The sequence below is a fragment of the Cucurbita pepo genome, chromosome 15 (genome assembly GCF_057944985.1).
Source record: "Cucurbita pepo subsp. pepo isolate OVF chromosome 15, ASM5794498v1, whole genome shotgun sequence".
Classification (NCBI taxonomy): Eukaryota; Viridiplantae; Streptophyta; class Magnoliopsida; order Cucurbitales; family Cucurbitaceae; genus Cucurbita; species Cucurbita pepo.
In genome coordinates this window covers 6994839-7008531 of record NC_141812.1, presented here as the reverse complement: position 1 = coordinate 7008531, position 13693 = coordinate 6994839, and the positions used below count along the sequence as shown (strand labels likewise).

General features: G+C 36.1%; 1 non-coding gene across 1 annotated transcript; it reads right to left on the bottom strand.

Annotated features, from left to right (window-relative positions):
• Positions 1–5016: 5016 nt before the first annotated feature.
• TRNAL-UAG (transfer RNA leucine (anticodon UAG)) lies at positions 5017–5096 on the bottom strand. The gene has a single exon. It is a non-coding gene; the product is annotated as a tRNA-Leu (tRNA).
• Positions 5097–13693: the final 8597 nt, after the last annotated feature.

Below are 13693 nucleotides of genomic sequence, written 5' to 3'. Positions count from 1 at the left end.
AAGATAAGTTTGAGGTTTCAAGTTGATTGGAGTAAGTTTGGAACCTAAACCAAGTTAGGATCCAAGAAACACCTAAAGGAAACACCACAAGACTTCAGACTCTTCTAGAACCCTCTAAAGAACTCCCTAAGAATCTATGACCTTCTAGAACAACTTACACTAAGATGGGTTCATATGGTTACAAATACAAGTTACAACTTATGTCTCAAGGAATTAAGGACCTTAGAAACTTACAAGATTAAGAACCAAGAACAAACAACACACAAGCTTTACAACTACCCAAGCAAGAAGAATTCTAGGTACCACTCAAGGACGAGGGATCAAGGTCCCCAAACTCAAAAACAGAAACTCAAGAATGCTAGGTAATACTCTAATCATGTCCAAAGTGACCAATGACCTCCCACCAAGCGGTGCCCAATAATTCCTCTTCTAGGTGGGATGCCTTGCACCATGTTTCCTTTGCAGGATGTCATGCCTCAAGTTTCCCTCACCTATTAGAGATGCCCTGCAGACTTGCAGGATGATGTTCAAGTATGCACCGAGCAAGTGACCTTTATGGTCTATCAAGGGGAGTAGTCTAAGGTCACGGAGGAACAAGAAGAGAGTAAGTTACCTTATCCACGAATCAAGAACCTCCTAAGACCTCCCACGGTACAGCATGTTCATGACTTAGACTACGCTACTTGGAACGCATGAAGCCTTTAGCGTAGGTAAGCAGACTGTATTATAGGGCAAGCCCTTGATGCAGTATTAAGACTACATCGCTTGGAACGTAAGAAGCCTTGGATGTAGGATTTCAGACTATGTCGCTTGGAACGCATGAAGCCTTGGGCATAGGTTAAGCAGACTGTATTATATGGAAAGTCCTTAATGTAGGTTTTCAGACTATGTCGCTTGGAACGCATGAAGCCTTGGGCATAGGTTAAGCAGACTGTATTATAGGGCAAGCCCTTGATGTAGTTTTAAGACTACATCGCTTGGAACGTAAGAAGCCTTGGATGTAAGTTTTTAGACTATGCCGCTTAGAATGCATGAAACCTTGGGCATAGGTTAAGCAGACCATATCGAAGGGCAAGCCCTAAGATGCGGTAAGACTACGTCGCTTGGAACGCATGAAGCCTTGGACGTAAGTTAAAGCTGTGTCGCTTAGAACGCATGAAGCCTTGGACGCAAGATTCTCAGGTACATGTCTAGTGCCGTAAATCCTAGGGGAAGTGTCTTGGAGAACGAATCAATAATAGAACAAGAACCAAGAATACCAAGAACAAGAGAAAGATAAAGGACTAGAACATGGATCAAGATCCTAGTTCTAAGGACAAGAACCAGGAACAAATGACCAAGAACCAAAAACCATAGTGCTAAGGCCCTTAAAGGAAAACCAAGGTTTTAGGGTTTAAGAACCAAGGTCCTCAAGAAAGATCAAGATAAGAACCCTAAGTCAAGAACAAGAATTAAAGGGGCTTAAGTACTTAAAACAAGAACAAGATCAAGAACAAGCAAGAACAAAGAATGTGGTACCCTAGCATATCAAGGACACGATTAAGAGCCTACAAGTAGGCTACTTACTGAGTCTTGTACTCATTCCATATTCTCCAATTTTTTTCTAGGTAATAAGGTGCTGGTCGAGGTCGGGAGCGGAATTTGGATCTGGTGCCATAGACTAACCTCACCTGTCGTTTCAACCCTTTTATTTTAAAATGTTTTGCGTCTGTTCCTTATTCTGTCTTTTAACTATTATGTTGTATTTTAAATTACTAATGTGCGCACACTATTTTGGTATAATGTAAATTATGTTTTAAATTTTAATGATTTTATTTCGCAAAAAAATTTACCCATCTTTTTTAGCCATCGCATTAGCCATGTCCTGACAGAGAGCTTCATTTGTGTAAATGAGTGCAAACAATGGCCAACAATTCCTTGAGTGTACACGTGAATAAAGTGTTGAGTGTTCACGTGATAAAGTGTTGTGAGGTCTTTTGTATTTTCTAACCTACTTTTGCAGCAAAGTTTTACAAATAGATTCGACCATGAATCCTCTTGAAGAAGTGGAGAATGATACGAATCAAGACATCTCAATCATGGAATGCTTTTAAGGAAATATAAGCTTAAGGAAGATGAGTTTTATTTATCCTAGTTACAAATTTTTTTTGTGGATCTCACTAATGTATTTTATGAATTTTATTCACATTTAGGTTACATTTACGGTAACAACAAGGAAAAAAATAAAAGAGTTAGCGATCTCGTGGGAGCAACCACCCTCGCATCAGAAATCTCGCGATAGACATAAATGCATTTTATGACTTTTTATTTCCTTAATGCATTTTCAGTGAGCGCCAAAGATCTAGTAGAAGTAGAAAATAGGCCAAAGAGACAAAACCGATAGACTTTTGGATCCAGGTTCAACACGGGTGGCCCAACAAGCACTAAATCACTACCAGCAGCGCACGACCTGAAAAGGACACTCTTCGAGAAATGCATGTGTGACCTGACAAACTAGTCATGCTCTTCTCATGTGCAGCGCACACGCTTCCCACGTCAGTCGCAACTCACACGACTCGTGTGTCAACTCCATCATCATTTGTTTTCTAGTTTTTGGATATATATGTTTATTATCATTTCTTATATGTTTTCGATTTATTTACGAATTTTATTTTTATTATGTAAGTCCATGGGACTGATGAAACATTTAAAATGAATATTTCCACATAAAAAGATCACATCATGCATATGGTACGACTCTATTTTAGTAAAAAAAAAATAAGATCGTTACATTTTCATAGTGGTTAATTATAGTCCTAAAAGTATGAATGACACAACTCTTAAAATTTCTCATTTTCATAGTGGCTAACTATAGTCCGAAAAGTATGAATGATACAACTCTTAAAATTCCTAAAGGTTAAGGGTTTCATGTTGAGGCTATATATAACCACTTATGTTATCTTGTAGACTTGAAAAAGGTAGTAAAAAGATCATTTATGCCTTTTTTTTAGCTAAGTAATAAGTTTGTTTTTGTAATGCTATGTAGTTTAGGTTGTATGTTTAGTATCATCTAAGCTTGACATGATCGATCTTGCCTGCAGAGTGATTCAAATCTCAAACAAGTATTTTTTTTCTCTAAGATATTCAATCAACAAAGTAATTCGTTATCATGAAGCATGATTTAACTTCGATTTGATGACAGAGACGCCTCGTGGAGGGACACTGAAAGAAGGACAATCAAACCAAAAAAGATAGGTGAGTGATGTGTGGTTCGCTGCCACTTTTATGTATTGTAGGATAAGTAGTGTCCCTTATTTTTGCTGACTATGTTATTTCACATGTAGTATGATGATATCAAAGCTAGGGTTCAATCGTGGGACGTGTGAGTTATGGGCCCACCACGCTTCTGCTGATATTAATCATTTTGATCTCTAGCTTTCATCATAGATGTTTAGTTCACTTATGGCAAACTTTGAGACAGTATATAAAAAGGTATTAACGGCCCTTCAACCCTTATATCTATCTCCATGACTTAGACATTCTAACTTTACTTTTGATATTTGTACTACTTTTTCTATATTTGTACTACTTTTTTTTTATTTTTTTATAGTAGTATGATTGGGTGTCCTTTGCTTTTCTTCGTCGCGAGATAGCTTTCATCTACGCTTTCCGTTATGATGTTCGATGATTTAAGCAGACTATGAGTCTTACCTAATTAGGGGGCTCTCATCTAGAATGAGATGCAACGTGTTGTGTCGCACATGATTGAACATGCATGCATAGGCGGCGTGTGTGGCGTGTGTGGTCAAACAAGTTTGAATTCCACATAAGTGATGTTTGAATTCCGAAGGAAAATCCTGCCCAAGGTCCAACAAAGCCACAAAGTCGTGTGAAAAATGTGAATGGGGATTGAGTACTCCTAAAGGTTTTAAAAAAATAAAAATAAATGACAGTTATGGGATTAGAAACCAATCCCCTTTTTAAACCAGAGACTAAATCTAGCACCTTAGACCATTAAGCCAAACTATCCCAACAATTGTGTTTGGACTACTAAGATAGTCGAGCTATCTCAAGACATGAGATTGCATCACGATGCATGGGTCGTGTTATTGGGAACCGAGATGACCATGAGATGCAATGTTGTTTTGTTACAAATGATTGAACATGCACGCATAGGCGGCGTGTACGGTCAAATAAGTTTTAATTCCACATTATTCATGTTTGAAACCCGTAGGCAAACCCTGCCTAAGGTCCAACAAAGCCACAAAGCCACAAAGCTAGATGAAAAATATGAAGGGGAATTAAGTACTCCTTAAGGTTTGTCATGATCGTGTCAAGATCACAAAGCCGCACATTTGAAAAAGTATGACTTTGACACGACGCACTGGTCGGAGTTGGGCTAGACTCTCTCCATATTAGACGCGTTTTAAAACCACGATGTTAACAACGATAAATAAAAAGTCAAAACAAACAATATGTGTTAGCAGAGGGCACGAGGCTTTACAAAAAATTAAAATAAATGACAGCTGTGGGATTTGAATCCATGCCCTTTTGAACCAGAGTCAAAGTCTAGCACCTTAGACAACTTGGCCAAACTATCCCGACGAATGTGTTTGGACAAATCAAGATGGTCGAGCTATCTCGAGACATGAGATTACAATACGATGCATGGGTTGTGCTGTTGGGAACCGAGATGACAATGAGATGCAACAATGTTGTGTCGCACATGATTGAACATGCACGCATAGACGGCGTGTGTGGTCAAACAAGTTTTAATTCCACATTATGGATGTTTGAATGCGGAAGAAAACTCTGCCTAAGGTATAACAAAGCCATAAAGTCGAGTGAAAAATGTGAATAGAGATTGAGTACTCCTTTAGAATCTCTTCATAATAGACGAGTTTTAAAACCATACCCTTTTAAACTAGAGCCCAAATCTATCTGTGCCTTGACAAACCAAGATAGTCAAGCTATCTCTAGACATGAGATTGCAATACGATGCATGGGTCGGACGATGAGATTGAAAAAGTATGATTATGACAGCTGTGGGATTTGAACCCACGCCCTTTTGGACCAGAGCCTAAATCTGGCGCCTTAGACCACTCGGCCAAACTGTCCCAACAAATGTGTCTAGAAAAACAAAGATGATCGAGTATCTCAAGACGTGAGATTGCATCACGATACATGGATCGTGTTGTTGGGAACCGAGAAAATGATGAGATGCAACATTGTTGTGTTGCACATGATAGAACATGCACGCATAGGCGGTGTGTGTGGTCAAACAAGTTCTGATTCCACATAAGTGATGTTTCAACGTTGAAGGCAAACCTTGCCTATGGTATAACAAAGCCACAAAGCCGAGGTGAAAAATGTGAATGGAGATTGTGTACCCCATAAGGTTTTTGGATAGCGTGTCAAGATCACGAAGCCGCACATTTGAAGAAGTATGACCGTTACACGATGCACTGGTCGGAGTAGGGCTAGACTCTCTCTATAGTAGACGCGTTTTAAAATCATGAGGTTTTTATAATATGTGCTAGCAGCGGGCTTGAAGGTTTACAAAAAATGAAAATAAATGACAGCCTACCATAAGGTTTTTGGTGAGCGTGTCAAGATTAGAGGCCGCACATTTGAAGAAGTATGACCGTTACACGATGCACTGGTCAAAGTAGGGTGAAACTCTCAATATAGTAGACGCATTTTAAAATCATGAGTTGGACAGCACCCGTATTTAAAAGAGTTTGGTGAAGTTCCTAATTTAAAATTCTTTTCTTGATGGGAATGTTATTTATTGTTGGTATTAAAGCCAGGTTTCGATCCTGGGACCTGTGGGTTATGGGCCCACCACGCTTCCGCTACACCACTCTAATTTGTTAATTAATATTATTTTGATTCCTAACAGATGCTTTTAAAACCGTGAGACTCACGACGATACGTAACGGGCCAAAGTAGACAATATTTGCTGGCGGTCGACTTGGCTATTACATAACCTAAATCACCATAAGTGAATTCATTCCAAGGAATCTTATGCTTACACTCGTCATTAAGAGCGGTAGTTATCCTTCGAGAAATATACTTTGGAAGTCCTTCAATGAAGCGCATCATCCATAATTAAAGGGTACTATCATATCTTGTCATAACCTTAGTTACAATTATATCTTTGTACCGTCAGAAGTAGCTAACTTTTCGCATCTTATAATCATAAGAATTTTCTCAAACGTTCAGTATGATTTCTAGTTTGCCTACGACAAACTTTAAGACAATATATAAAAGGGTATTAATGGCTATTCAACACTTATATCATTCTCGATAACTTGAGATATTCCAATTTCACTTTTTATATTTGTACTTCTCTTTCTATAGTAGTATGGTTGAGTATCCTTTGCTTTTCTTCGTCGGAGATATGCTTCTCCAACCCATCCTTGAGTACTCCTGTGAAACCAAAAGTTACAATTTGAGCAATAGCGTGGTCAAACTTACCTCGAAGACTATAGGCGCTATCTCCCATCAACATTTTGTTGATTACATTTATGACTAGATGACCGGATAGACCATCTATATTCCACTTATGTATGAATGTTCCTTCATAGGTGGATTGAGTCATTTGAGTTTTGTCTTCGAACAGAACATCGAGGAAAGAGGGCTTAGGATACCAATTTTTCTTCATCTAGTTTTTTGGACTTTGTCCTCTAATTTAACAATTTTGTTGATGAGGTCTAGTTTTTTTGGGCATCTTTTCTTCTTTGGAGAAATCATTTTTAAAATTTTTGAGGTCATTCTCATATGGTTCATTATGACACTAAAAGTTTAATTACTTAAGGTTCTATCAAAATTGAAAGATTGTTTAGCTTTTCTTCAATCAGAGCAAGTGCCTCTTCTGTTGAGCCGAGACTAATTACTTTGTCTAAAATAGCTGGTATGAATAAAAGAACTTTCCTCAACTTTTGCAAATCTCACGCCATTAATATTTGCAATAGTTTTTTTAATTTCTTTTGTTGTCGTTTTTCCTTGATTTTTTCTTCAATCTTCTTAACTTGTCTTGCAATGGTTGAGAGAATCTTGTTTGAGAAGTTATTTTGATGTTGGATATTTAGGATATCCTTCGAGGTTGTAATGCATTTTTAAGGAATTCTTTACCAGTGGACAATTCATTTGTGATAATATCGATCTGGTTGAAGATAGATGTAGTATCCAATTCGGTTTGAGTTGGCGATCTGGGATTGCCCTCATAATCGACTAAAACTACTTCTTTGTTGTAATCAACCGGCTCTATTTGCATAGACTTTGACATGTTGATTTTTTATGGAGATCTCGAGATTCATGAGGTACTAGATCTCGAGCTTAAGAATCTTTACCTTTGGAAAGAAAATTTAATTTTCATTGAATCTTACTTTTACGCTTTCCATCATCATTTTCGATGACTTGAGGAAACTGTGGGTCTTTCCTGATTGGAAGGTTCACATATTTAAGGATCCAGGTAGAATTCTTAGTAATCTGATCCCATGAAAGGGTTTTGGAAACAGGTTGACGATTCCTCCAGATTTACCTCTATGAGCATAGTAAATCTTTTTGGAGAAGATCTAAGAGTTGTGGGGGAGACATTTGAATGCTTCTGATGAGATGTTAAGGTTCTCTATGTGAACATCAAACATGAGGGCAGAAAGGATATGACGATCCTTTAACGAAAAGTAAATAGTTTTGATATGTCTTTCGACAAATGGTCATTTACAAGATCTGCCACAAAGGAAAAACACTGAATTTCTCAACTCAATGTCTAGGCTACTAGCAGTTTTAGCCCAGACATCTTCGGTAGGTGATTTTTAAAAGATTCTCCAAGAGTCCACCTCAATCGGTTTAGCGTCTTCTCCTTCCATCATTAAAGAAGAACACACAATATATGACCTTAATGATCGTTCTTAGATTCACATCCTCAAGGTTTGTAACAACAAACGCCACCGACCACAATTGTCATTTGAAAATGATGATTCCTTCGACACTGTGAGTCATTTAAAAATTTTATATTCCATCATCAAGTTTTTGTTATGATTATTAGATTATGACATGTTTAACAAGATTTGGGTGAGGATTGTGATATGGTTGCAATGGCACATTACCCCTGTCCTATAAAATGTGGCCCTTATTTTCATATTTTTTCCAAGCCAGGATTTATGCCTGAGCTAATGATCGATCTTAATCTTAAAATAGATAACATTTTCTATGGTTGATGAAAGAAACAAGAAAGTAAGAGATGGCATAGGTGTGCCAATATTGCTCCCCAACCAATGTGTCGAAGGTTGGATCATGCACCCGCTATCAAGAAAGTATGTCGTAAATGGTTTAGCATGTACACGGGAGAGTCTGATGCTCAAGAGAATCCAGATGGATGAATGTTTGAAATGTCCTAATGAGATGATCGACACATGGGTGAGTTCTCAACATATGGTTTGAGCAAACTAAGATGGTCATGCATCATATCATGATGCATGGATCGTGTTGTTGGGAACTGATATGACAATGAGAAGCAACGTTGTTGTGTTGCGCACGATTGAACATGCATGCGCAGGCGACGTGTGTGGTCAAACAAAATTGAATTCCACAAAAGTGATGTTTGGTTGTCGAAGGCAAGCAATGCCTAAAGCTAGACTTGTAGCTCAAGGTTATTGTCAGGAGGAAGGTATAGACTATGAAGAAACTTTTGCACCCGTTGCTAGATTATAAGGTATTAGAATCTTACATGAATTTGCTTCTTACACAAAAATTTTATATTATATTAAATGAATGTGACAAGTGCATTCTTAAATGGTTATATTATGGAGGAAGTTTATGTAAAACAACCTCCTGGATTTGAAAATTTTGACTTTCCACGTCATCTCTATAAGTTGAAAAATGCTCTTTAGGGCTTAAAACAAGCTCCAAGAGCTTGGTACGATAGACTTAGTAATTTTCTTATTGAGAATGATTTCAAAATGGGTAAGCTCGACACTACTCTCTTTATTAAAATTAAAGAAAATGTTATGTTATTAGTGCAAATATATGTGGATGATATTATATTTGGTTCTACTCACCCTTCTTTATGTGAAGAATTTTCCAAATGTATGTATAATGAGTTTGAGATGAGTACAATGGGAGAGCTCAGTTTCTTTCTTGGACTTCAAATCAAACAACTGAAAGATGATATCTTCATAAATCAAGAGAAGTACATCAAGGATTTACTCAAAAGGTTAATTGATGTTCGGATGATAACAAACCTACCTTATAAACATGTTAAAATCTAAATATTCAAATATACATTGTTAGGTTATGGAGCCTGATCATTATTTATAGCTTGGTCAATAGTTATATTTGGTAAAGCTATATTTGGTAAAGCTATATTCGGTAAAGCTATATATGGTAAATAGCTATATATAGTAGATGGTTAAATTGGGTAAAGCTATATATAGTAAATAGCTATATATAGTAGATGGTTAAATCTGGCAAAGCTATATATAGTAAATTGAACTATATATATATATATATCCCGTCCGGTAGAGCTTTGAGATGTAACTTTCTATTCTCTCTACTCTCTCTTGTTGTACATACCTGAAGCCATCAATAAAAAAAATCGTTTTAGCCAGAGTTCTCCTTGCAATTTTCTCTATCCTATTCTTTGTATTCATCTAGATCGAGCGTGTGCGTTGTTATGCGATCCTAACATACATTCGTGCTTATAATGTATTTGGACTTCTTTGAGCCCATTAATTTTTAATAGTATGACCCAGTCCAGACCGTTAGTAAATGGCGCCGTTTACATCCGTGCAAATCAGACGAATTACCACAATACTTTTTTACCATTTTCTCCTCCGTAAATAAAACGCAACTGGCAAACGTTCCCGTAAAGCTCTATATAAACCAAGAGTGGGAACTTGAAGGAGAGTTAAAGAAGGCGAAATTTGCGTGCGGCCTTTGAGTTTTCTCGACAAGAAATGCGACGAGTCAGTGGTTGGAATTTATCGGTGGCTCACGAATCACAAGCAATCAGGTATGTCGGATGGATAATCTTTCAGAAAACGAAACGATTTCCTCTTTAATCGGTAATCGTGATCTCTTAGTTCCATAGTTCATAATCACTATACGATTTTGATTCTTCGATGAGGAAATCAAATAGTCTCTTTAGTTGAATTCTTGAATGCTAGGTCTTCTAGTTTCTTCAATGTCGTTTATTAGTCGATGAGGAATATAACTCACTAATATTGATAGTGATTGCTACGAGTATGATTCGTCGAGAGGAAACTAAATAGTTTATGAAATAAATGAATCGTTGATTTATCTTTCAGTAAATCAAAGGATTTCTTCTTTAATCGGTAATAAAAGTCGTAATCACCTAGGATTTTGATTCGTTGAGGAAATCAAATAGTTTCTACAATTAATTAAGAGTCACGAACGACAGGTCTTATGATTTTTTTACTGTACGATTTTGACTAGTCGACGAGAAAATCAAACAGTTCTCTAATATAATGATAGTGATTACTAGGTCTAGTAATTTCTTTGTTCTACGATCTTGATTAGTCAAGAGGAAAACAAATAATTTTTATTAAGTAAATGATAGTGACGATACGTCTCTTAGTTTGTAGTCACTGAAGAGTTTTGATTAATCAACGAGGAAATCATATTGTTTCTTTATGATTTTGATTAGTCGAGAGGAAAACAAATATTTTTTATTAAGTAAATGATAGTGATGATACCATCTTTCAGTTGAAGCCAAAATACATTATAAACACGAAGGTTAATTAATTAATTGATGTTCGGATGATATCAAACCTACCTTCAATCATTAACAATTCTCAGTATTCTGTCCACAGTGTAAGGTTGGGAATAACGATTTGAACGTCTTTTTTGGTTCACTCAAATTAGATATAAAACGGAGAAGTTTCAGTCAAAACAAGATACCCGACGTGATGATGTAGCGGCAAAATTGACATCATGGACCAATCAAATTCAAAACAAGATAGTTGACGTGATGATGTGGTGACAAAATTGATGATGTGGTGACAAAATTGATAGACCAGCGGGCAAAATTGAAATCATGGACCAATCGAAGTATGACATTTATAACTTTGGCAGAGTAACAAATGGTGGAATTTTCAATTGCTTTAAACTAAAATAAAAGTTGTTACTATTTCAATGAAAACTAACTTTCTTGAATTTTAAAATTATTTAAATTATATTTATAATATTTCAATTAGAATTATAAAACTTTCTAATTAACCCACGTGTTTTTCATTAATATTTTTTTATATTATATTATTACATACTTGGCTCATTATTGTTCAGATAATGGTATTTAAATATATATATATATAAATGAAACATGTGGTCTATAATTTTTTAAGATAAATTTAAAAATAAATAAATATTATTTTTCGTGTTTCACGTTATTGGTACGCATCAATTCCTATTTTTACAACTTCATCCCTATTTAAACTCATCACCTCTTCATATTTTTCCGAACACAACACACACAACATAAAACACAATACACACTTTCCATAGTTTTCTCGATCTAAAATTTTTGTTTAAAAGTCTCATTCTATTTTGTTTAAAAGCCTCATTTTATTTCTCTCATCACCTCTTCATATTTTTCACAACACAACACACACAACATAGAACACAATACACAATTTCCATAGTTTTCTCGATCTAAAATTTTTGTTTAAAAGACTCCATTGTTGCTCTCTCAAAAGCTTCCAATTCTATTTCTTGTTTATCTTATTCTTGAGAGAGATGTCTATTGTATTGTGAGAAAATTGTAAATTTATTACTTCAGAGAGACATGTGGTGTTGCTCTCTCCAAAGCTTCCAATTCTATTTCTCTCATCACCTCTTCATATTTTTCAGAACACAACACACACAACATAGAATACAATACACATTTTCCATAGTTTTCTCGATCTAAATTTTTTTTGTTTAAAAGCCTCCATTGTTGCTCTCTCCAAAGCTTCCAATTCTATTTCTTGTGTATCTTATTTTTTTGGAGAGATTGAGAGAGATGCTTCCAATTCTATTTCTCTCATCACCTCTTCATATTTTTCAGAACACAACACACACAACATAAAACACAATACACAATTTCCATAGTTTTATCGATCTAAAATTTTTGTTTAGAAGTCTCCATTGTTGCTCTCTCCAAAGCTTCCAATTCTATTTCTCTCATCACCTCTTCATATTTTTCAAAACACAGTACACAATTTCCATAGTTTTCTCGATCTAAAATTTTTGTTTAAAAGCCTCATTCTATTTCTCTCATCACCTTTTCATATTTTTCAGAACACAACACATACAACATAGAACACAATACACAATTTTCCATAGTTTTCTGGATCTAAAATTTTTGTTTAAAAGCCTCTATTGTGGTCTATCCAAAGCTTCAAATTTTAAACTTATTTATCTTATTCTTGAGAGATATAGAGAGATGTCTATTGTATTGCGAGAAAATTGTAAATCTATTACTTCAAAGAGTGGTGGTGGGTTTCGATCTAAAATTTTTGTTTAAAAGCCTCCATTGTTGCTCTCTCCAAAGCTTCCAATTCTATTTCTTGTTTATCTTATTCTTGAGAGAGATCTATTGTATTGTGAGAAAATTGTAAATCTATTACTTCAGAGAGTTGTGGTGTGTTTCTATAAGATTTCAGACAGTTGTACCGGTTTGATCTTGAACCGTGGAAACGATTGAGTTTGCTCTTGAACTCGTAAAAAGAACGGTATATCGGTTTGATCCTGAGCCGTGGAAAGGATTGAGTTTGTTCTTGCACTCGTAAAAGGAGCGTTGTAGCGGTTCGGCTCGGGCTCTGATCCGAGGAAAAAGTCAGAAAGTTTTATTCAAATTCCCAAGAGGCGCTTGGGTAGTGGAGTATGTCGAGTTTGACCCAAACACTATAAAACTAAGGTGTTATATTTTCTAACCCTTTTCCTATTTAAATTTCTTTTTCTATTTAAATTCTAAATTATTGTTAATTTTTAAGGCACGGTATCAAGTTTTATTGTTATTAAAAAAAAAAAAAAATTATTGTTGAAACCTTGTTCACCCCTTCTAAGGTTGTCATATCGATCCAACAAGCTCTCCATACAAACTAAATTAAACAGAGGAATTTGCATCTCAATCATGTAAAATTGATGGAATGAGAAAAGAGAATGAGGAAATAGAAAGTTATCCTGTTTTGTTGTCGTTCTGGAAGTTCCCTTCCCTTGAGCTCTCACGTCCACCTCTCTGCCCTAGTCAATCCTTGTTGGTCTCCTTTTCCTTCTGCTGTCAATAGTTGCTGGATTAGGATTTTCTTCTTCTCTGGTTTCACAGCAGCGAACGCTGCTGCTGTCTAATCCGATTTCTCTCTCCAAGTGTGGCCCCTCCGCTGCTGCTGTCTAATCCGATTTCTCTCCCCCAAGTGTGGCCCCTCCCTATTTTAGGTATCATTTTCCTTTTATAATGCTTGTTTCTTCTAATTTAGGGCTGAGAAAGGATAAGATTGTCCACCTACGATGTTTCTAATTTGGTAGCTAATGATCCACATGGACTGCTGATGTGGATTAAAATTTCCAGGTCATCCCCGAAAAGTTTACTTTCAGGATTGCTTCAGCATCAAGGTCTGCAATTTATTTCCAGATTTGCTGATTGCTTCAGCATCAAGGTCTGCAATTTATTTCTAGATTTGCAAGCAGTGTTGTTTCCAGATTTGCTATA